This window comes from Lissotriton helveticus, chromosome 1_1, assembly GCF_964261635.1.
Source record: "Lissotriton helveticus chromosome 1_1, aLisHel1.1, whole genome shotgun sequence".
Lineage (NCBI taxonomy): Eukaryota > Metazoa > Chordata > Amphibia > Caudata > Salamandridae > Lissotriton > Lissotriton helveticus.
Window position 1 is genome coordinate 1,278,265,837 of NC_136057.1, and position 4,066 is coordinate 1,278,269,902.

A 4,066-nucleotide genomic window follows, 5' to 3' on the forward strand; every position below is an offset into this window, starting at 1 on the left:
CTGTTCAACTGCTGCTCATCCTTGCTTGTCCTACACCACCGGCTGCGGAACGAGTTTCACATGTATATATGATGCGCCGCCGGGCCCCCGGGATGCCGGCTACATGGCTGTGTACTGTTCATTCCACTCTGCTGCCGGCCTCCGGGTTGTAGGCGAACCCAGCTGTGTACTGTACTTTGTTTCATGCAATAAAGCAGAATTGAACCTCCAAAAAAAAAATAAAAAAAAAAAAAAATGTTGAATGCAGGGCGCGTCACATTCAGGGCATCAAGAACATCGCTGCTGACGCTCTCTCTCGTTTTCAGTGGCAACGGTTCCGAGAAGCCTGGCCGAGAGCGAGAGAGGAAGCCACCCCTTTCCCTGCGCACCTCTGGTACCTGCTGAAGTGGTGAACAGGATGAGGGCTCTGGGGGAGATGTCCCTGGCACAGAACACTATCAATAGATACAAGGCTTGTGTTAAAAAAAATTGTGCAACTGTCGGACATTGGGAAGTTGAAGGGGATGCGGCAGAATTGAAAGTGCAGGCCTTCATCCTGTGGGCCAAAGACAACAATATGAGCCACTCTTGGATCTCTGGACACATAGCGGCCATCAGTCATAAAGCCAAGTTGTTAGGACAGGCGGACCCTAACAGGGCATTTGTTACCAGGGCAGCATTAAAAGGGTGGGCTAGGAAGGAACACAAGGTGCCCGATAACAGATCGCCTATTGACTTTGCTACTCTGCAAAACATGATCCTGTGCTTGCCTCAGATCACTTCGTCCGCTTACGAGTCTGCCTTGTTTGCATCTGCTTTTAGTCTAGCCTTCTTCGGCGCTTTCAGGATCTCTGAACTAGTTGCCAAATCTAAACATGATGTGTCAGGCGTAGCTTTGTCTTTGCAGGACGTTCTGGTTTTGGGAGACACACTCAAGATTACTCTGCGCAAATCCAAGACTGATCAGAGAGGCAGGGGGATTGAACTTTGGCTTCTAAGCCTTGGCGCGCCCAAATTTTGCCCCGTGAGCCTCCTGTCTGCTTACCTTGCCATCCGCCCCCCCGATATGGGTTATCTCCTCTTACATGCAGATGGCACGCCTTTGACTAAATTCCAAGTAGAACATGTCATGCACGCATGCTTGTTTGCATCAGGTGTCTCTTTGGTGGGCAAAAAGTACAGTTCACACTCATTCCGCATAGGCGCAGCCACAACAGCATCCTCAGAAGGGGTACAGGTAGAAGGCATCAAGCAGCTGGGGAGATGGTCATCTGACTGTTATAAGAGATGCATCAGACCAGACAGTAACAAGTAGTGCTTTGTGAACTCAAGACTTGGTTGATGTGTTGTCCTGGGGCTTGAATCAGAATCTGTGCATATTGGGGCACACGGGGCCATGTAACAAGTAAATATTTTTTTTTGTATTTTTTTTTTTGTGCAGTGTGGTTTTCTACCAGTGTGAATTTTGTGTGTGTAATAAATAGTTTCATACAAAAAATTCTCTTTATTTACCAGGAACAACGGTCTGGGTGCTGGGACACGAGGGGGTTTCCAGGTTGGCCCGGAGGGCAGAAAGCAGAAAGTGGAATCATGGGTTTATCAAAACTCACTTTGTCTGGCATGGAGTCACTGGCTTGCGATGGAGCGGGGTGCTTGGTTTGATAACACGAGAATTACAAGGGAACGCCCACCCTCTAGATGTGCTCATTCTGCACGTGGGAGGGCACGACCTGCCTTTCCTGGGGAAAAGGTTTCTCTTAAGGGACATGAAAGTGAACATTACCAAAATCAGCAACTTATTGGGTCCTTGCGATCTTTCGTGGTCTGAGATCACACCACGCCGATTTTGGCTGGGTGCTCGCTCGGGGCAAGCACTAGAAGTGGCGAGAAGGAAAGTAAACTGCGCTATGCGTAAGTTCGCGGAGCTGATGGGCTTTGGTTTCATTCGCCATGGGGAGCTTCACGCCAAAGCCTCTGGCTGCCTTGACGGAGGAGGAGTCCACCTGTCCAATGTAGGCATGGATTTATTTCTTTTGGACATTCAGGAAGCGCTTATCTCTGCAGGCTGCGTCTAGGAGGTAGCTCTGGTGGGGGGCCCTGTCTGGACGGTCGCCACATCCAGGGCTGTGGAGGAGTTACATGATGATCCAGAGGCGAAAGGTACTTAGGAGTACCCTATGCAGAAGCACAAAGGGTGCTGAGGCCTATTATCCCTGGGAGATCCATGCGGTGGACCCTGGAGGTGCGATGGCGCCCCGTTATCCTACGGGCGGTTGGTTACCTGGACAACCGGGGGTTGCTTGAACGCTCTGCCCCTTGTAGGGGGGGGGGGTGTGAGCTAGAGGGTGGACCAATGGTTCACCGGACAGGTGAGGGGCTACCCTCTCACCACAACCGCTAAGCACCGTATGGCCAAGGCCGCCGGCTACTTGGCCTATCAGGTGGCAAGCTGCGAGGGGCAGCTTGCCTTTGGATCATCTGTAAGTTAACCCACCATGTTTAGCAATGATATGCTAATAAACCTGCGACTACTTTTTCCCAACAACAAGTTGTCTTGTCCACTTATTTATGATGGGGATCTTGTCGTTTGGGGGATGGTGTGCGGGCCGATATCGGCACTATGCAGGCCGCCCGACACGTCGCCGCAGGTGATCCTCATAAGAGGGCGGGCACCGTAGTGCCACAGGATGGCAGGCGCACCAGCCTTCTGGTGTCCAGCGGCCCTGGGCCGCTGCCATGACGTCAGCACGCTCCCTTGGGGGCAGGTGGGGGGACGAGGTATTTAGGTCTCCCCCCGCCTATGAGCAGTCTCTTTTGTTCCTTGCTGCCCTCGATGTTGCCCTCCCTGCCGCTTACCCTACATCTCAGGTGGCGGGGGGGGTGCTATGCTTTTAATATTTTGTTATTTGTGTTGCAGGAGGAGTTACATGATGATCCAGAGGCGAAAGGTACTTAGGAGTACCCTATGCAGAAGCACAAAGGGTGCTGAGGCCTATTATCCCTGGGAGATCCGTGCGGTGGACCCTGGGGGTGCGACGGCGCCCCATTATCCTACGGCGGTTGGTTACCTGGACAACCGGGGGTTGCTTGAACGCTCCGCCCCTCGTAGGGGGGGGTGTGAGCTAGAGGGTGGACCAATGGTTCACCGGACAGGTGAGGGGCTACCCTCTCACCACAACCGCTAAGCACCGTATGGCCAAGGCCGCGGGCTACTTGGCCTATCAGGTGGCAAGCTGCGAGGGGCGGCTTGCCTTTGGATCATCTGTAAGTTAACCCACCATGTTTAGCAATGATATGCTAATAAACCTGCGACTACTTTTTCCCAACAACAAGTTGTCTTGTCCACTTATTTATGATGGGGATCTTGTCGTTTGGGGGATGGTGTGCGGGCCGATATCGGCACTATGTTTCTCCGACCCTCTCTGGCTTTCTCCGACCATCTCTCGGTTTTTCCGACCATCTCTCGGTTTTTCCGACCCTCCCTCGGTTTCTCCGACTCTCTATCGGTTTTTCCGATCCATTCACAGTTTCTCCGACCCTCCCTCAGTTTCTCCGACTTTCTATCGGTTTCTCCGACCAACCCTCGGTTTCGCCGACCCTCCTTCAGTTTCTCCAAGCCTCTCTCGGATTTTCCGACCCTCTCACGCTGTTTCCGACCATCTCTCGGTTTCTCCGACCCTCCCCCGGTTTCTCTGACCCTCTCTAGCAAAATCCTTTGTGAATAGGGAAATGCGTTGAAACATAAGGACCTTGATGTTTATGGCTATGAAATGGCATTGAGCTATATTGAGGCCTATAAAGCGTTCATTGTGATCAGCATCTCAAGAGGTGCCCGATCTAGAGTGCCCTTGTCCAGATGTGCAGGGCAGACATATAGTCAATGTTGTATCTGAGGAAATCTGATTTTGCGTGTAAGAAACTACTGGCGTGTTCAGTATAAGTTGGCATTCCTCCTAGAATGCTTCTTGTAGCGCCCCTGTTCAATATTCAGATGGAATCCGCGTGTAGGTGTTGGGAACTGAGACCGGACTTAACTCATTGCACTGTGCTCTAGTCAAACCGAACGGAACTCTATATGTGTGTAATG